This window comes from Protopterus annectens, chromosome 15.part0 (genome assembly GCF_019279795.1).
Source record: "Protopterus annectens isolate FY-2018-M chromosome 15.part0, PAN1.0, whole genome shotgun sequence".
NCBI classification, from domain to species: Eukaryota; Metazoa; Chordata; order Ceratodontiformes; family Protopteridae; genus Protopterus; species Protopterus annectens.
Window position 1 is genome coordinate 277010487 of NC_056749.1, and position 21129 is coordinate 277031615.

Consider the following 21129-nt stretch of genomic DNA (forward strand, 5'->3'; position numbering starts at 1 on the left):
CAGTAGACAACTAGAATCTTTATCTGTGAAGTGGATACCAGACATTAACAAATGTTACAAGAAGAAGACGTTTGTGCTGTATAATAAGTACTGGCTTATGAGCATCTGAGCTTGCTATAATCAAGGTAGTTAGTGGAGTGGAAAGAAAGGTAGTGGTTGGATGGTGACATGCTAGAATAGTATTGAGAATTCCTTTATAATTGAAAAAAAGGGCCAATGGGGAACAAGGTACTCAAGGGGCGTTTGTGAGGGTGTAGTGCTTTTAATTTTTTAGTGCTGACTTATATAATTGCTTTAGTGAGCAAGTGCCAGGTAACTTAAATGCAATGTGTTAAGGTAACTTAAATGCAAAAACGACAAACAGTAACTTTCTTTCAAGTGAAACAAGGAAATAAGTACAGTAAGCAATGCAGATATCACTAGGGATCCACAGAAGCACTGAAAAAACGCGTTTTAGGTGGAATTAGCATTTCAGGGAAATAACAAGTAAACAAACAACAAGCATACAAACAAAGCTAGATTCAGCAGGCCTGGATCTAGTCTATGCTACAGCAAACAAGGTGTACCAATTTCAGTAAGAAACAGTTCAGATATGCAGGCACTATAAGCCTTTAACCAGAAATTCCTAGCTCAGAAGGGCAGAGTCCAGCCTCTCCTCCCACAAGAGTGCAGACCACGAACCTTCTTAATGTAAAATAAGTGGCCTGAATCCCAAGTGCTTAAACCAGAACTAATACACTTTGAGGGCTCAGTGTCTGTTATTCTAAATCAGCAGTTCCCAACTTAGAAGGATGTAAGCTACCTGTCCTGCCACCACAGTGCAGGCCACAAACCTTCCTAATGTAAAACAACTGGTCTGAAGCCCAAGTGCTTAATCCAAAAGACTTAGAATGATAGCTACACTTTAATCAAGTTACTACCAAGCAGTAATAAATACAATTGAATACTTTAAAGAATGCCTGGTGTGATGTGATGGCCTCTGCACGAATTGGTGGCCACCATTTGGTAATTGCATGCAGCCTGCTGTGTGGTGATTGCAGTACTCACTGTCGTAGCAACCCAATGCTATAAATTGCTAAGTCAGGTAGGCGTAGCCCTTTCAGCTTTCCAAAGTGGGGCCTATGCTTGTTTGCTGTGGACACCATTGTGTAAGTCAGAAGGTTGGTATACTTCTTATATCTGAAGCTAGGGGTGTAGCCAGTGATTTGAATGTTGTACTCAGACCTGAATGTTGCCACTTCCAGTACACAGTTATCAGCGTAGAATTGTACTCACCCCTACAAATGCTAACACAAGATACGTGGGAGTATGTAGGTTTTTTTCTACTTATACAATTAGCTGCCATACATTAGTAGTTTATTGAGATTTATTCATTTGGCACATGTGTACTGCGGTGGTGGTGCTGCGGTAGCGTTGTCGCCTCACAGTAAGATGTTGCCCTGTTCGATTCCCAGCTAGAGCGTCTTCTGTGTGGAGACATGCTTGAATGGGCGTACCTTCGTTAAAGGTTGTGCGTCAGGGCCGGCAACTCGGCAAGTAAAAAATCTACTGCCAATCATTAGCGGACCGGAGTTCCACTGTGGTGACCCCTAACAGGGAAAAGCCGAAAGACACAACGTTCATTTGGCACATGTACTGTTTGTGAACTGCTATACTGTGAATATTAATGTACTCACTTCTGCACAGTTTCTGCTTTTTTATTGTTGACATTAGCACAGGATGCTCAAGAAAACTAGACAATTCCAGTATTGAGTATGCCTATCCTTGGTGGACCCTGAACACACAGGTATTTTGTACATTTGGGTGGGGATTGTCCTGCTATGATACTGTGTGGGGGTTGTAAAGTGCTGCTGTAACATTATTTACTGCTAGAATGGCTGGTTCTTTTATCACAGTCATGTAATGCAATTCCACAACAACTGCTGGTAAAGTTCCACAGAACAGGTTTTGTGTTACGGCATTCCTATCTTTCCTTTACATTCACTCATTCTGATGCATGACATATCTATTTCAGCAACAACCTGCTGAGTCTGATGAAGCGTTTGTAACAACGCGAAATCGCTTACTACTGCAGTGAATAAAGGATTTTTTATCAACTGTGGAGAGCATCATCTGTTGTTTGTGCTACTATATTTTCATTCGAAAGGTGACTCTTTATCCAGGACTGTTTGTTATATTTTTATTGAACCTGCTGTATATCTGCTGTGGCTTAGTGGTACTTCATGCAGTCTAGTGTGTCCAAGGTCCAGGGTTCGAGACTGACAGAGGTGTTTTATTTTGCTGCTGAGCAGAACAAGGGCCCTCACATGCAGGGTGACTAAGGCACTTTTAAGCAGTTGTGCGTGGGTTTGTGCGAAGCTTAGCAATACTTGGCTAAGTGCACACAAGCGCACACTCGCACAAACCTGCTAACTACCGCTTAAAGGTGCTTACTCCCGCTAACCCCCACGCTCATTTCTTTGAAAGAAAAGAAAATGGGGAGATAGGAAAGTGGTGAAAAAGGGGCACAAAGAGGGAAAGAGAGTGGGGAAAACAGCTCGGGATGTGCAGGACGGGTGTAGGGAAGGTCTATAGCTGCCCATTTCTTTAACAGCAACAGCTGTGCATATGCTAGAAATTTGGAGGGAAATATGAAACCTTCCACCCCTGAGAGAGGAGTGAGGACAACAAAGTATGTTGTACTGCCAATTAAATATCAGTTTGTGTCCAGCGGACATGTGTGCAAAATGGGCAGCTATGTATGGGGCATAATTTTTTTTTGGTAGCAGATTGCCCTTTTTTTCAGGTGAGACTGGAATGTGTGGTAGGGGAAGTGGGTATATAAGGGGAGATAAACAGACAAGAGATGCATACAAGGGCGGAATATGACACGTGGTGGGTGAACACCATTGACGGGGAAGGATGTTTGGAAATCGCAAGCCCATGAGCCCACGGATGGCAACAGTGGAACTGAGATCCCCACCCATGGGCAGTCACCACTGCACCTTCACAGCCCAGAAGGTGGCTGTGCTGGGGGCTGCGTAGGAGGGGCAGGCTCACCCGTGAGTCATGCCACATGTGCCTCAAGCTGGCGTAGAGGATCAGCGACTGAACGCTCGATCTCCCTACGCACCACAGCCCGGACTGTTTGGAGGCCCAGCCATGCTTGCACGGGGGGACGAGCCACATCCCCTGCAGCGCTTCCACCTAAAGGTGGCACAGGACCAACGGAGGAGGAGGTCCCGGGCTGGACACCGGACCTGCTGGTGCCAGGTGCCATCACCAGCTGATGTGGGACAGGTGGGTCCGCTGGGACCGGCCTTCCCATACGTTCTAGGTTTAGGAGGATTTAATGACAATATGGGTTGTTAACAGCCAACAGCATTCTAAATTAGTTATAACAGCATGCAGTAGTATTCACATTAACCCAACACACCAGAGTTCCAACAGTTGAACAGCAAGCATAACACATGCATATATAGAACAACAGTGGATATTCCAACAGCATGCAGGATTGATCGGTGGCAACAGGCCACCAAGATTGTGGTATTTGAACAGGGCACATGCATCAAAGTAAATGCAGATATTTTTGAACCAATAGGACACATGTCCCAACAAATGTTTTGAGATTAGACATACCCATTGACGTGTGGAATTGCATTGTTTATGCACGTACAGTAGGGTGTAAGAAGATACCTCCATTAACAACTTATAGTTTACACTACATTCCTATTGACTGCAGGTATATATCCCCTACATGTATTATTACACTTGGCAATGTCCGGTAAATTGTGAAATGGGTTTTGCTAGATGTTCATCGTGTTACCCTGCTGCAGTCATCACACTTGGGTTATCCTGCCGTCAGGCGGTCCCGCAGTCGGCCCGAATTCCAAAGTCTTGGTCTGGCGTCGGTTGCTGTCGCTTCTTCCCTGACGTCAGTGCGCCAGGGGTATACAAGAGGCATCCAACGCCATTTTCTTCTGTCTTTCTTGCCGCGGTGCCCGAAGCAGAAGTAGTTCGCAAATGCCGGTCGGCCGACACCTGAGATTTTCAAATCGAGTTTCAGTCCGAAGTCTTCAAAGCTAAGTACCCCGTTGGGGAACCTTTTCTTGCCTCAGTCCGATGTCACAAAAAGTTAACAATTGCATTTCTTGTGGGAAGCAAATACCTCATAAGGACTTTCATTCTTTTTGTATACTTTGCCTAGGCCCAGACCACGACGTCACTGGTTGTCAGTTTTGTGCTAGGTTCAATAAGCGAACTATAAAGTGACGCTTTGATTTTGCACGACACTACTTCGGTAGGAAATTTAATTACACTATGTCGTCGGAGCAACCGACTACCGGCATGCATAAAAAACGCAAAGATAAAGAAAGGCAGCCTAGATCCAAGCCAGACTCCGAGGGCTCGGCCGGGCCTCTCGCCGGTTCTCCGGTTTTCAGCGAGGCGCCTACGCAGCCCCTGGCTACCGCCGAATTGGATCCCCCGACCGCTTCGGATTCTCCAGCAGTGAGTTCTAGGCCGACGCAGCCATTTTCTTTAGGCCCTACCGACGAAATTGCAGAAGGAGAAGCCGGTGCTCTAGAAACACCTTCGGTTTCTAAAGGTGTCTTCAGACCGACTACTCTCACCATAAAATCTTATGCTAAGCTTAAGACTCCTCTAAAACCAAAAAAGACTACACTTCAGTCTCCAGGTCAAGGCCCTATACCTAAGAAACAGATGCTTAAAATGGCTGAAGATTTGATTTCTTTGATCAGGGGTTCCCAACCCCCCCCCCCCGACAAAAGGCCTAGACAAGAGGAGGATTATGCCTCCTCTGACCAAGTGTCTGTTTCTTCAGGCTCCTCTGAGGAACAGGATTACTCCTTTCCACCTTATGAAGATTCTGATGCTGAAGACGCCATTCCCTCAGCTTCTCCCCCTGAAGATTATTCCTTTGGGGAAACCTTACATACCATGAGGGAACATTTCCACTGGGAAGGTCAGGACTACTCCGACTCAAAGAAAAGGCTTCGAGAGTTTCTTTTACTTCCCCAGCACAGACCACTTGCTATCCCCCCAGACATTGTGGATGATGTTTTCTTAGAATGTAGTCTAAATCCAGACTCTCTGCCTCCTGCACCAGCCAAACCAGATAGGTACTATAGAGTGCCCGACTCACACAAATTCCTATACAAAAGCCCTGTAGCTGATCCAGACTCACACAAATTCCTATACAAAAGCCCTGTAGCTGATCCAGACTCACACAAATTCCTATACAAAAGCCCTGTAGCTGATCCAGACTCACACAAATTCCTATACAAAAGCCCTGTAGCTGATCCAGAGACATCTCCCAGGGTCCCAAAGGGGCTAAGGCTCCTATGGCTAAAAATCCTGTACCCTCTGAAAAGGGACTCCAGAGCACTAGATAGATGGAGGAAGAAGGTTTACACCTCAGCTACTCTAGCTATGAAAGCACTAAATTGTCAATTTCACATACTTAAATACCAGCAATTCCTAATGTCTCAAATAAAACAAAAGATGGGCACTCATCCTCAACAGTCTGAATTCAAGGAAATACAGGATCTGTTGCATGCAGTTGAACAGGTGGGCAAACATACTTTACAATGTGGTTTTGATGCCTTGGAAGCTTCCTCTAGAGCAGCTGTTACTGGCTCTGTTATACGTAGGCATGCTTGGTTAAAGGAACAATCTCTGCCTGATCATGTTAAAGCAAAGTTATTAGATGCACCCTTACAGCAGGATGTCTTATTTGGGGTTAAAGCAGAGGAGGTTTTAAAGAAAATGGAGGATAAGGCAAAATCTATGCAGACGGTCAAAGATTTCTTACAGGTACAGCCCCCACGCTTCAGCAGAAATTGGCCAACAAAAAATTGGTCCTTTCCAGCTTCTGACAGACCACAGAGGGGTAAATACAGGCGCCCAAGGGGCAGAGGACAAGCACAAATCCCTTACAAACCTCGCCAATGGGGCACTGCAACACAAAAGGGAGGAGAAGACCGGTCCCAAACTACTAGAAGGCAAACACAATGACTTAAACCTCAAACTGCCAAGCAAAACTCTTGGCAGCTCCCTTGGGAGGAAAATTAGTACTTTTTGCAGACAACTGGCGCACTGTCACAAAGGACAAATGGGTCCTAGACATTATATCACAAGGATACAGATTCCATTTCCACACCTTGCCAAGGATAAAAGGAATGCCAAACCTGCCACAAAATCAATGGGCAGAGGCACAAAAACAAATTACAGCTCTCATGAACATGAGAGCCATTCAGCTGGTACCTACACAGGAGCAAGGCCAAGGATTTTACTCAAGGCTCTTTCTAGTCCCCAGAAAGGACAATGTTTGGAGACCCATTCTGGACCTTTCAATTTTAAACCTTCTTGCAAGTACCCAAATTCAAGATGCTAACACTACAGCAGCTTCTTCCCATGTTGGGCAAGAAAGCTTGGCTAGTAACGTTGGACCTCAAGGAGGCATACCTGTATGTCCCTTTCAGACAAAATTGCAGAAGATACCTCCGTTTCCTTGCGGGTTCAACCCATTGCCAATTCTCTGCACTGCCCTTTGGCTTATCTACTGCACCCAGAGTCTTCACAAAATGCCTGGCACCAGTAATTGCATACTGCAGACAGAGGAATTCAAGTATACCCATACCTGGACGACTGCCTCATCCGAAAGCAAGGACATTCTCTTACAACACCTGGCTTTTGTAAAACATCTTCTAAGTTGCCTAGGGTACACAGTAAACGAAAAGAAATCAAAACTAGTGCCCTCGCAGAATATGACATTCCTGGGTGCCAGCTTGAGTACAACGGCCCAGATGGCTTATCTGACGCCAGACAAACTACAGTTAACTCAATACTTCAGAACAATGGCAACAAAGACCCAACTCCCTGCAAGAAAAATTCTGCAGGCCTTGGGCTTCATGGCATCTTGCATTCTACTAATACCATTTGCAGAACTGCATATGAGGAAATTACAATGGTACCTAAAAAGCGTATGGACCCAACACAGCCACAGCTTGGAAATAATGATACCTCTCATTCCCTGCCTTCAGCAGAAGTTTCTATGGTGGTCACAGGCATGTCACCTCAAGGGTCAGCCTTTCACCTTACCCCCAGCCAGGCAAACTATGACAACAGATGCATCGGAATATGCCTGGGGGGCACACATGGCAGGACAGTGCATTCAAGGCATATGGACTGCAGATCAAAGAAATCTGCACATCAATCAAAAAGAAATGCTAGCTGTACAAACTGCCCTGACAGCCTTCAAGGACCTTTTACATCCAGGACAGCTTATCATAAGGACAGACAACACCACAGTAATGTGGTACATAAACAAGCAAGGGGGCACACACTCCTACCCTCTATGCAGGCAAGCAATGACCCTGTGGAACATAGCACAGGCTTACCAAGTTCAATTACAAGCTCAATTCCTGCCAGGAAAAAAGAACACATTGGCAGACGACCTAAGCAGAAACATCATGGATCCCCACGAGTGGAAACTGGATCCACAAGTATTTTCAGTGATAACTCAAAAATGGGGGCTCCCAGACACAGACCTGTTTGCCAGCCTCCAAAACTATCAACTAACAAAATTTTGCACAAGGACTTTTCACCATCAAGCTTGGAAAGTGGACGCACTCTCATTCAGTTGGAAAATGCTGACAGTATATGCCTTTCCTCCATTACCCCTTCTCACAAAGGTGCTGCTGAAAGTCAGGATGGAGAGACCACGAATGATACTCATTGCCCCAGACTGGCCACGCCAGCACTGGTATCCACTATTAAGTAATATGGCCCAGGGACCACCATGGATTCTACCACAAATTACCCATCTGCTCACACAACAAGACAATCAGATTCTACACAGCCAGCTCAAAACCTTAAACTTGGCTGCATGGCAAATCGCCTAAGCAACCAGCCAGCTCCTCTTAGCTGTTATGGATGTTATTCTGGAGGCCAGGAGACCCAGCACCAGAAAAGCCTACTCAGACAAATGGAAAAGGTTTTGCGCCTGGAACCAAGCTAAAGGCCAAGATACCCTTCAGACTGACATACCTCAGATTCTGCAATATTTAACTGAGATGTTGCACAAAGGGCTTTCTTTTTCATCTGTTAAAATCCATGCCTCAGCTATTTCAGCTCACTACAACACGGATCCTCCCTTATTTTCGCATCCACTCCTAAGGCAGTTTCTCAGACGGGCCAAAAACATTAGGCCTCCCAGGAGAGCACCAACACCTACTTGGGACCTCAACTTTGTTCTGGAAAAGCTTACGCTACCTCCTTTTGAGCCAGCTTTCTCAGCTGAAGTTTATATCATGGAAGACTGCCCTGCTTCTAGCAATTACTTCAGCGAGAAGAGTTTCAGAGCTTCAGGCACTAATGGCAGTAGAGCCTTTCCTCATTTTTCATCAAGACAGAGTTTCTCTACGAACTAACCCCTCCTTTATGCCTAAGGTGGTATCCAGTGTGGCTCTAAATCAAACCATCCATTTACCCACCTTCTTTCCAAATCCACAGAACAAAGGAGAAAGACTCCTACATTCCTTGGACATTCACAGGCAGCTACGTTACTTCTTGGATAAAACTAAGGTTTTCAGAAAATCTGACCAGCTTTTTGTGTCCTATTCTACAGCATCACAAGGAAAGGCTATCTCAAAACTGACCATTTCCAAATGGATAGGGCATTGCATACGTTTTTGCTACACCCACCATGGAAAACCAGTTCCTGCTAGCATAAGACTACACTCTCTACCAGGGCAGCAGCTACATCTACAGCCTTCCTCAGGGGGGTGCCAACCAAGGATATTCTGGAAGCTGCAACTTGAGTTCAGTACAAACCTTCACCAAACATTACCATTTCCCACTTTACTCTAAGACTAGAGCTGGCTTCGCCACTGCAGTTTTGCAGGGCCTTCTAGCCTCCTCTAACCCTGTTTGACTCCACCTCCCATCCTTAGCTTTGGGATTCAACCCAAGTGTGATGACTGCAGCAGGGTAACACAATGAACATAGTACAGTTTTGTACCTACCATAAATGTAGATGTTGGAGTGTATACCCTGCTGCAGTCCAGGTTACCCTCCCTCCTTCCCCTCTGAACTACCTGAACTTATCTGTGGTGTATTTGCTTGTGCCTAAGGGTTTTGTTTTATTTTTATATAGTTTTTATATATATATATATATATATATATATATATAAATATATATATATATATATATATATATATATATTTATTTATTATATATATATATATATATATATATATATTTATTTATTTATTTATTATATATATATATATATATATATATATATATATATATATATATATATATATATATATATATATATATATATATATATATATATATATATATACCAAGACTTTGGAATTCGGGCCGACTGCAGGACCACCTGACGGCAGGATAACCCAAGTGTGATGACTGCAGCAGGGTATACACTCGAACATCTACATTTATGGTAGGTACAAAACTGTACTTTATATACCTGACCTGTGTCTGACATACAGACTGTCCAGGATGCAGATGTTACTGCTACGTATTTATATATTTTATTTATATTCATATATCTACATATCTGGATGTGTTCAGGTGACATTATCAATTATATTTTAACAACCCCCTACATTTCTAGCAGCACACTGACATTTCTGGGGAACACAATAACAAGCTACTGACATTGACATTTCTGGGGAACACAATAACAAGCTACTCATGTGCCAGATTAACCTATACATGCCGGCCATTAACCAGCTGTTGAGGACTGTATATATGCTTAACAGCTACTGGCACTCCCTTCTTCCACTTTATATGGGCCTACCCAAGTGTGGGTTGACAGCGCTTAATACAGCAGTAATATTTCTATAATGCAAGAGTACAACACCATATCGAAGAAAGTGACACGGACACACTCCAGGAATTATACCTTTATAAATTACATTACACACTTTTTTATAGAGGCTCTCTCATTTATTTGATATTACAGTGCATGCAGAAGACTTATTCAAGACGTATTATACCTTTATTAATGTGTTACAACACTCTTTCTTGCTCTCTCACTTATTTTATATAACAATACATGCAGAATAATTACTAACCTGCCTGGTGGTGCAGCCTATCTGCATAGGCTTGCTGATTCGCAGCACGGGCACCTGCAGCTGTGAGGTAAATGAAGTGATATCGAGACATGTACCTATCCATAATATAGACTACAATAGCAATTCTTACATACTTCATTCCATGGCTACCTACTCAGTAGTGGGTCATTTTCCATCCCACGGACCTCATGTATCCACTGATTCAGTTAGTCCTGCTTCCGTCTCTTCAGGTCTGAGTAGTGGTGTCTGACCTGCTCACCAGTCCGAGGGACGCCTGTGGCACTGGTAAGATCATGTGCTAGACTGTTCCAGGCTTCCGCTTTGTATCCAGTGCCCTGGAACTGGCCCTGCAGGAGTCTTGTCATCATGATTATGGATGAGGAGCCAAACCATCACTTTTGACTCCTCAGTGCCCCACCATTGCGCTCGAAAGCGAGACCCCTCTCCAACACCAGTCATGCTGCCTGCAGATGGGAGTTTCAACCAGTTATGGCAAGTATTCCCGCCTATGTGGCTTAAATATGTCTCATTTCCCACACTTATTTGTGATTGGTCGGTTTTGAAAATCTCAGCTGAAAGCACACCTGCTTAGCACTGGGTAAACTTTCATTAATATGTATGTGTGTGTTGAAAGTGCATGCATATCAAAAGCTGTCATGGCTTAGTGGTTCATTACTGTGATTATGGTGCACAGTATCCCGGGTTCGAGGCCTATCATTGCTTTTTATTTTACTACTGGCCAGACCGGCTAGGAGGTGTGGCTGTGTTTAGCCGACTTCTCTCAACTTTGCCCAACGTTGCTGTACGTTGCTCTACAGTGCTCTACGTTGCGCTAGTTAGCTTGGTGCGCAGCTACGCGCAAACATCTTTTGTTTGCGCTAGTTGGCGAGATGCGCAGCTCCACGCAAAGCCATTGCGCTAGTTAAAGCAGTGCTAAGCTATGAGCAATTGTACTTAAATGTGCTTAATACTGGTAAACTTTGCTTGGCAGTGCTTCACATTGCTTAAGATATGTTACTTATGCATTCATCAGTATGCATAACCATTTCGCCTATATATATATACATATATATATCGTTCACTACTACATAGGCCATTTCAATGCTTTCTACTAATATTTAAAAGATAAATGTCAGGAATTATTTTTCTATACAGATTTCCTACAGAAAATAGAAAGGGGAGTGGTGGGACTCGATCCGGGAATGCCTCCTCTTGTGCGAAGGCTCTACCACTACGCCATTGCTATTTGGCTTAATTTGCATATAAGTTTCTTATTATCCTCTTCGATCTCTAAACTGCTAACTGTAGCTAAGCAATGGGCAAACCCGCACAAACACGGGCAGCTATATCGGGAATAATAAAAAAAAAAAAAAAAAAAAAGGAAAGTTTTACATTTTATAATTGTACAGGGGTTTAGAATGTGGGGGAGTGTAGTGTTTAGTATGTACACATTTGAGCGGACTCGCTCATTTCAGTTGACATTTACAGATTGAGGGACTTGCAGTGGTGTGGATGTTTGGACTGCCCGGCAGTCCGACACACCCCCTGCACTCGTGCACGCTCTGTGTTGGCCTTAGAATTGAGTCAGCGTGCCCTCATGAATATGCATGGCGCGTTGACGTCTTCCTCCTAGGCTGCAGTTTCCGTGTAAGACCTATTTAGTCTTACACGGAGGATTAGTGAATCCCGGCCAGACTATTTCCAAATGGATAAGCCATTGTATTTGTTTCTGCTATATGCACCATGGTAAACCTGTCCCCAAGGGTATCAGATCTCATTCCACCAGGGCTGCATCTACTTCTGCAGCCTCAGAGGGGTTCCTACCAGAGACATTCTAGAAGCTGCTACCTGGAAAATCAGTTCATATGTTCACCAAACATTACCATTTACCTCTCTTCTCTAAATCCAGAGCAGGCTTTGCCACTGCTATCCTGCAGGGCCTTATAGCTGCTCCTAATGCTGTATAAATCCATCCTCCCAACCATAGCTTTGGGATTCTATCCAAATGTAATGAGTGCAACAATGAAACACTAAGAACATAGTACAGTTGTGTACACTTACTGTAAATGTAGATGTTCTAGTGTATTCACTGTTGCAGTCCTGGTTTCCCTCCCTCCAGCCCCCTGTTTTTTCTCTAACTATAACTCTCATTTCTGTTACTATCTTTAAAAGCCTTTTTGGTGTATTTGCTTTTGTTTGGAGGTATATGTTTTGTGGTTTTTATTCTACATATATATATTTATATATTTTGCTCCCCATTTGGGGGGCACCTGACATCTGGGGCAAGAAAAACTGATGTAATGGCGTCGGCTGCATGTTTTATACCCTTGACGACCTGACATCATGGAAGAAGGGACAGCAACCGACGCAGGACCCAAGACTTTGTTAATCAGGCTGACTGAGGGCAACCTGCCAGCAGATTACCCAAATGTAATGACTGCAACAGTGAATATCTTCTAACATCTACATTTATGGTAAGTGTACACAACTGTACTTTCCTCCTGGTATGAGGCCATGCTCTCATAGTTTTCTTTCCAGCTCCCACTGGCCTTCTTAGTAGGGGTTAGCACTCCTGTCCTTGTATAGTACAGTGTGATCAAGGTCCTGCGTTCTTCCCCTGAGGGCTGCAAACACTTTTTTTTTTTTTTTTTTACGCCACTTAACTATCTTTCTTCATGGCTTCTCCAAACTCCTCCTCATGCCCGAGCTGTTGTTTTGACTGCCACTGACAGTCATCAACTACCAATAGCCACAGATTCTTCCTCTATTTTCAGTGACTACAGTTTTAAACAGGATTCCCTGTAGATTTAGTATTACATATTTCCATTGGAAGAGGTAGTGGTTGAATCTGTTTTAAACAGAAGCATTCCAAAAGATTAATCATTTTGATCTTCAGAGTCTGGCTGGCTAAAACATGTTTGGTGAATCCAGCTTGACAGTAGGTGATTATTTAAATGTTCTGCTCCTGTCTTTGGCCAAGAGTAGTATATGGCCTCAAGTATGATGCTGTGACCACAGACATGATCATTGGCCTTCTTCAGCCCATTACTCTTTGGTACCAAACACACTTTGCACAAATAGAAGGGGAGATGTTTTTAAGTACTATTTAAACTTCCATATTTCTTTTGTATGTACATGCACTCTACCTGTAGCTTCCTTTTCACAAAACAGCAGTCTCTCCATTCCTTGCAACAAGCTGACATCTTTCAATAAAACACTTTCTATAGTGTGGAACCCAAAATGGGAATGAAGCTTCCCCACTCAGCTGCACTGCAGCAAATTTCAGGCTGTTCTGGGATGCTTCTAACACTGCTTTGAGCCAAGTTTATCATGGAGTACCACTTTCATTAGTTCACCTGATCTGTTTCCTTAGGCTTATAAGAAATACAAGGCAAATGAGTCTCAAGTCCAATTGCACCTTGCTAATACCCACTCTCGTGCAGTACCCCTTTGTCAAGGAGGGCAAAACAGGTCAGTCCCAGAGTACATTTATGGGTACCAATCCAGTTGTCTAGGTTTAATTTGAAGGGATGCCAGGGTGTTACTTTACTTGCAGGGGAAGTCTGTTCCAGAGGTGGGGTAGGTGGTAATAAATTTGTCTCCATTGTTGATATTAGTGGAACTGTTTGACTTGAGAAGATACAAGAGATCAAGAATGATAGGGTTCCTATTGATGCAGTATGCAACAATGCATAAGAAACTGAGTCAAGGGATAGTTCTTCAAGCCTTTCCTTGTAGCTCAGGTACTTCAGGCTAATGAGCTTCTTGGTTAGAAACCTCTGAGACCTTTCCATTTGATAAATGTCTTGAAAGGTGCATCCCAAAGGGGGTGTTGTACTTGATAATTGGTCTAATTACAGCTGCTTACAGATGGATGAAAACTTCTTTTGACCTGGATGATGAACCTTTAGATATTAGTTGTGCTCAAAAGAATGGTTTTCTGCCTACTGCTACACAGTAGTCAAAGGAGAGGAAGTTAGAAACCCAAGTTCTAAGATCTCTGGCTGCATTATTATTTTGTAGTGGGGTGTTTAAACTGTACATTGAGGGAGATTGCTGTTTTCCAGATGTGACTCTCTCATTTAATTTTAGACCTTTTCCCATATGCCAGTTATTTATGAGGGTTGGTTCCTGCTGTAATGAATGCATACTGGAGAAAGAATGACAATAATGTTTATTTTGCAGTTATCTGTAAATTTAGTTGACAAGGTTTCCTGGTCTGTAGATTAGAGGAGTAGATTCTGAAAAGGAGGGATCCCAGTGTTGAGCCCTGTGGCACACCACTAGTTACCTTGTACTTTCTGAGAAGGTGCCTGCCACCTTAACTATATGGGTTTATCTTGTAGCTAGTTTTCTACCCATATCATGTTGTATAGAACCACCTTTAAGACGCTTGACTTATTAATGATGTCAACAGTGGGAATAGTATTAAATGCTTTGACCAAATCAAGAGAAATTGCGTGAACATAACAACCAGTCTACAGTCTGTGTGACTTTCTCAAAAAAAGTTAACTGAACGGAAAAGGTGAGTTCTCCCTCTGATAAAGCCAAAGTAATACAAGTCTGTCTTGATAAGGTTTTTGATATCAGAGTTTGAGGTCAGATGTGATGTGTTCTGTGGCTTTGAAAAGTCAGTTTAATGTATCTGAAGTTTCAAGGGTCTTTGGTAAGACTGCCTTTATGAATTGAGGCATCACCTCTGCAGTTCAACATACTTTGGGGCAAACCCAGTAATTTAAAGGAAAGCTCGTGTAGGTGCTGCTTATAAAAATTGAAATGTTTTTACACAAAATGGCTGATATGGGGACTGCCAAATTAACATAATCCTGTTTTACTTATGGGGACTGCCATATTAACATAATCCTGTTTTACTGTTTTGTACCATTTGCAATATCCATTTCAAGTCCCCTTTAAACGGGTCGTGCTAGGCATAAGGAAGTGGTATGATTTTCCTTGTCCATTGAGATACAGTGGCAGCAGCGTTAGTCACAGTCAGATCGCACATCTCCTGTGGCAGGGGTGTTTGCATTTAATTCCTGAATTACTGTCGTATTCATTTCTCTCAGGACCTGATTTTTATTCAGTGCAATTTTACAGCTTCAGCCAAAAAAAGTAGTTAAATTCCAGGCTTTTGTAAGGATTGTCATTTTGTAGTCCTATGCTATGAGCAGTGACAAGACCCTTCCCCACACTCTTCCTGAGATGTCAAAACTAGCATTGCAATCCAAGAGCTGTTAATCAACACTTCAGAGAACTTGTTCTGCTACCCACTAATGTCTGCAGCAGCAGTAGGATGATTTCTTTTGTCCTGAATTTTGGAGAAATGTGCTAATACTTTTTCCTCAAAATGTTTTTACAAACACAGTAAAAAATATAGCCCTTTTCCCTGTTTTTGATTATTATTATTATTTTTTTTTAATCTGAGGCATAAATGCCTATATACATTGCATTTTCCCAATTCTTTTGCATTGCTATCCTTGATTTGTTACATTGCAGCATACTAACATTTCATAGAAACCTCAGTTCTTGATTGTGATAAATCAGTAGTTCTGGGTGTAAGACAAACACTACTTTACTGTCTAGAAAACTGTTGCAGTCATAGACATTACCACTTGCAAGTAGATCGATTGCTATACAAAATGTGTGTGCAGTTATTAGGATTACCATCTTTCTAAATGCCCAAAGTGAGATTGCAGGACAAGTCATGTCATCATATGAAAAATATTTTTTACCTTCATATCAAAATAAAGACTGTGATGTGCAAAGTTGGTTGTTTTTATACTAATGTTATTACAACATATGATATTAAGATAACTTAAGTGTAGTATTAAAGCTTTCTGTGACATGGTGAGAAAGGTCAAAAAATATTTTTCTTGTAAAACTTTGAGACATTTGCCATTCCCTTGTGCAAGATAAAACTGCCTAAATCACTACTGCTGTACAGAAAGAGAGAGGGAGACAGGCATATATAGTAACCCTATCAACTAGGTGCATGGATGCTGTTTCTCTTCATTTCTTTATTTGCTTTTAGTAGCAGCTGCTGACCTGCTTTAGGTCTAATTGCCTGTTGCAGGCTATGCTATCTTTCCACAGAAACCCAAGTCTCGGTAACTACACAAACATGTATGTGCTCAAGTTGCAATAGTGTTTTAAGCTCAGGCAATTTGTTGTTAATGCTTGTAGTGTTGAGCCACCTTGAGTTAGTCTGGTTTAGGACTGAAAACTACTACATTGAGCATCTGTTGTGTTGGAATTTTCATTAAGCTGGACTCTGCTTTAAAAAGGGCACTATGGGTGTATCAGAGGTTGAGAAACTTTACAGCACTTGTGATGTCATGAATCCACTTTAATCCCATCTTTGTCCAGTCTTACGAGTGTGGACTCGGTGTGTCTAAAAGTAGAATCACCAGTTACTAAGACATTATTGCTCCTTTTTGAACCCCAGCCTTTTTCCTGCTGCCCTTTTCTTTCCTGAAGAACCCTACCAGCTTTGACTGATAATCTGTGCCCAAAAACGTACCTAGTGGGGAAGATAAATATTTGTTGATGGTGCTCTGATTTCTTATGAACTCTTCTTAATGCTTGTAATTCTGTGCTCCTGGGCCATTTAAATTGCTATGCGTTTTAAAACAGAGCTGTATGAGAGTGCCTGTCTATTTAACTTTGTCTTTTGTGGCGTTTTATTTGTGGTACCAAGATACCATTACTGATTTGTACAGAAGCTTTGTGATTTTTGTTAGCTTTTCATCTGCAGCAAGAATGGGCACAGTGTCCTTGCTGTGTATGCACTCAGTATCTTACAGCTTGGCTGATTTAAGATGTAGATTTTACAGTTCGTGATAATATATACATTTTAAACTGGGTCTGTTCTGTTGACCGTAATACTATGTTATATGGGAGTAGTTTTAAGTTGTATGAAGACTGTCAAGTTAGATTTTGTAGAAGGCAGCAGTAGGCTTCAGCTGTGTCACATAGGGGTAAAACCATGTGTGTACAACCCATTGATTTACTGGCTCAGGCTGTAGAAGAGCCAGTCAGGGAGAATGGAAGTGAGCAGTTTATGCTCCATCATCCATAGGGGGAGGAGTGAAGATGGTGTTTCCATCAGCAAGTTGCTACCATACAAGTAGAGGCATGCACATTCACATTTGCCATAAGACTAGAGGATGTGAACTTGGCAATCCCAGGTCATTTATAGTATCTCTTTGGAAACATTCCCCCTGTGATGTGGGTGCCAATGTCAGCCACCATTGGACAGAGTTTGGGACATTAAAGAGGAAAAAAAACAGTGATTGTGTGGGGTTCTTGCCCTGGTCTGACACACTTTTGTTAGAGAAGCAAACAATTGCCACTAGAAAGGTGAGGAAAGGGACCAAGACACTTTCCTTGCACCTACCACAGAACTTTTCCATTTTTTTTTTCACTTTTAGTTGCATGCCAGTATCATTTCCACCAACCCCTTTCTCAGCTCTTCTGACCTTTCTAAAATGTCACTTTATTCATCCTTTTCTTTGTTCAGGCACCACTTACACTTTACACTTAACTGCACTCTTCTGTACTCCTACAGTCTTGCACTACATTACAAATGGGATTCCCTGCCATGAAGTCCACCGTCCGGCCAGTTTGCCAAATTCTACCATTGCTTTAAGGTATGCTGAACGTCACCTACACATTCCTTGCATAGCGTAGGGCATAAAGGTGATCTTCAGGCATACCATCCTCAAAACTTCTTTGCCGTCAGTCTGAACGCTGTTTTTAACCATCGGTCTGTTATCTCCATTCGTTTTTTGCTGTTTTTCTGTTTATTGGCTTTTCGGTGATTACTCCTGTTTTGCTAAAATCTTCACCATTGCAGATAAATACCCAGTTGGGTTTTTTGTTCTTTTCATTTCGTGCTGTTTGTTGTTAATGTCATCCAGGAAGGTAAATGCCAGTGTGGGAGACTGTTTCCCCATAAAGACTGCCACGATAAGTGTCTTTTTTTTTGCCTAGGTGCTGCTCACAACCATACATCTTGTTCAGTTTGTCAAGCGTTGTCCCTAAAACTCTTTGTATTAGGTTTTCTTCCCTTTCATTGTATTCTTGAGAACTAGCGTCTTAAGCTTCTTGCTAAAGATACTATGTATGGAACTTTCTGCCCCTTGGGTCAGCCGTCAGGAAAGAAGAAGATGCATAAGGTAAGACCGGAATCTTCGCTTTGCTGGCGTTTCTCCCAAGTGTATTACGAACCTGGAGGTTCGCCCGGTTGTTTTGTCAGATTCCTCTACCACTTCTGGGTTGGAGGATGGTGAGTGAGAATTTGTCGGGCAGCATGTCTGACAAGGGTTTGCAGGAGTCCATTTTGGGCATTCAGGGGGAACCACAGTTGACTGTTTCCGAGAGGCCTAGAGGGGTTCCACAGTCTGTCTTTAGGGAAGAGGTTCCTACTACAGTTGTAGAATGCTGTCCTGAGTCTGGGCCTTCTCAGATTTCTCGGACAGCTGCCCCCTTAAAAAATAAAGAGAAAACTAATCCTGTTTCTTCTGCTGCTAGGGATCCACAAAGTGAGTAGCAGGCCTTTACTGAGGGGTTGTTTAGTGCTTTATTGTCATTACGGTGTCCTCAAGGGGTTTCGGTTCCTGCTCCTCCTTTGTCCTCTTCCTCCCTAAAAGTCCCACAGTATTGATTTCTTCTGAGGAAGAGGCGGATTCTGATGATGAATCCTTTGCTTATTCTACCTAAATTCCATATCCTTTAGACTACGGATCTGAGGAGGAGGACTCTCATACTCTAATCCTTCTGAGGAAATTTCCATTGGGGACACAATCTCTAGGATGATGGAATTTTTTTAAGAGGAATTGTGCCCAGGTTTCGGATATCCATAAAAGGTACTATGAGTTACTGCAGATGGAATCTCCTATACCTGCGGCCATTCCTCCTGTCTTGGCTGCTTTATTGGGTGTTATTCCAATGCCTCTAAAGCACTGGATTCTCCGCCCCCCCCCCCCACTCCCAAGAAGTCTGATAGGTTTTATAGGGTGCCTGAGAATTGTTCCTTTTTGTTTAAATGCCCTGCTGCTGACCCCTCTGTGGTGTCTATCGCCTCTGATAAGCCGTTTCAATTGCTTCCTTCATTCAGGTTACTTCCTTCTGACAAGGACAGTAGAACCATGGATAGGCTGGGTAAGAAGGTTTATACTTCAGCTACTATAGCTTTTAGGGCTACTAATTATCAGACCCATATCTCTAGGTATGTCTTGGCTCTTCTTTCTCAGGCTTGTCAGCTTCTTTTTGATCTTCCAGACTCTGAGAGTAAATCTGCGCTTTCCTTGCTTGGGCTTCCTCTCGGGTAGTTCGTCATTCTATCAAATGTAGTTATGATGCAGCAGGTGGCTCTTGTATGGCTGCTGCTTCTGGCTCAGTTCTGAGGAGATATTCTTGGCTTAGGCTTCAACCTTTGCCCGATGATATTAAGTCTAAGTAGATGGATGCTCCTCTGGATAATAAACTTTTGTTTGCTGAAGTGGCTGCTGGTTTATTTAAGTTTCTTCAGGATAAGGGGAAGGCTTTACAGGAACTTAAGCATGTCTTTGTTTCTGCTTTGCCTAAATTTCAGCGAAACTGCCCTTCTAAGCCAGCCTTTGTTCGCAGGCAGTCTTGCTCTCCTTCTAAAGGTAAAAAGGGTAGTAAATGGACTCCTCCTGCTAAGGCCACTCAGACTGCAAGGATTCTTAAGCTTTCCTTTCCTGACAAACCAGGTGCTGTCTGACTATCCACCTGTTCCCAGCCACATTCCTCTTTCTCTTCGCCGTTCTCTTTCTCTTCCTGTTTGGCTCCGAATCACCCAGGATTCCTGGGTTCTGTCAATCATTCGGCAGGGATACTTCATGGTCTGGATTTCCCGTCCTCCTTTTATGGGCATTCCACAGCCTCCTCGGGAACAACCTCCTTTTTTACCAGAGGTTCTTTGAGACCTCTTGTCTCAGGGTACTATTCAAGAGGTGCCTGTGTCCCAAAGAAAGGTTTTCTTCAAAAATGATTCTAGTGCCCAGAAAAGAAGGTTCTCAGAGACCTGTTCTAGACCTCTCCCATCTAAACACTTTTCTGAAGGCTCCTTCCTTTCAGATGTTGTCCCTTCAGTCCCTTTTTCCTCTCTTGCTCCCTCAGGCTTTTCTGTTGTCTCTGGACCTCAAGGATGCTTATCTCCATATTACGATCCTTCCTTTTTCAGGAGATTTTTGTGTTTCTCTGCTTCCTGGCATTTTCAGTTCTGTGTTTTGCCCCTTCCTTTCTGTTGTCCCAAGAGTATTCACCAAATGCCTCACTCCTGTGATTGCCTTTTGCAGGCTTCAAGGGATCCAAATCTTTCCTTATTTGGACAACCTGCTGATTCAGGCATCTTCTCCAGAGGTCCTTTTGCAAAATCTTCATTTTACCATTTCACTTCTTCAGAGCCTGGGGTTCACAGTAACAGTCAAAAAGTCTTTCCTGACTCCTTCTAAGGATCAGGTCTTTCTGAGTTGTAGGATTCAAATGGTGCCAATGCTGGCATCCCTGCTCCTCCAAAGGCATTAACTCTCATTACAGCCAGGGAGTGTCTGAGAGTTCTGGGGTTCATGGCTTCCACTATTCCGATGCGCACTCTGGCCAAACTCTACATAAGGAAGTTCCAGTGGTTTCTGAAGTTGGTGTGGCTTCAGCATGTGCATCCTCTAGACTTTTCTGTTCTTCTCCCTTATCTCAGGAAGGAGCATCTGTGGTTGATTCAGCAGTTGTCTCCGGATCTGTTCACAGACTCTTCAGATGTGGGATGGGGGGCAATGTTTGGCTCCATGAGGGCTCCTCCCCGAGGATACCCCTTCGGCAGCAGGAGCACATCAGCATCAAAGAGATGAGGGCTCTTATGCTGGCTCTTCAGGCCTTTCATCCTGTCTTCTCTCTGGGGCCTCTCAAGGTATTCACAGACAATATCACAGTCGTAGTAGATCAACAAACAGGGGGGTACAAGATCTTACCATCTTTGCCAGCTGGCACTTCTGA

The 21129-nt window shown here is 43.1% G+C and overlaps 1 protein-coding gene across 1 annotated transcript in view; it reads left to right on the forward strand.

The window, feature by feature from the left end:
• Positions 1 to 21129, forward strand: part of PIN4 (peptidylprolyl cis/trans isomerase, NIMA-interacting 4) — a 111298-nt gene that overhangs the window by 40634 nt on the left and 49535 nt on the right. The window lies entirely within an intron of this gene.